Raw genomic sequence first — 257 nt, 5'->3', positions numbered from 1 at the left:
CATATCTTACATGCGTTAAAAAAGTAGTAAGTTATAATATAATAAACAATATGCAAAAAAAGTGCTAAGTTATAATATAATAAACAATATGCTAAAAAAAATAAATAAAAAATGTTACATCATTTTCAAAAATACAGATCAAAAACAAATCAAATCTACATTGGTTCCGGCGCTGCGCGAGTTGCGAGATTGCGTCCAAAACAGTCGGGCATTGTTTCTGATAGCAACGATAGCCTACATTTCCGGTATTACGTCAT

This window comes from Notothenia coriiceps, unplaced genomic scaffold (genome assembly GCF_000735185.1).
Source record: "Notothenia coriiceps isolate Sejong01 unplaced genomic scaffold, NC01 NC01_scaffold00033693, whole genome shotgun sequence".
In the NCBI taxonomy this organism is placed as follows: Eukaryota; Metazoa; Chordata; class Actinopteri; order Perciformes; family Nototheniidae; genus Notothenia; species Notothenia coriiceps.
The sequence above is the reverse complement of the archived record's forward strand: the minus strand, read 5'-3'. Positions refer to the sequence as shown.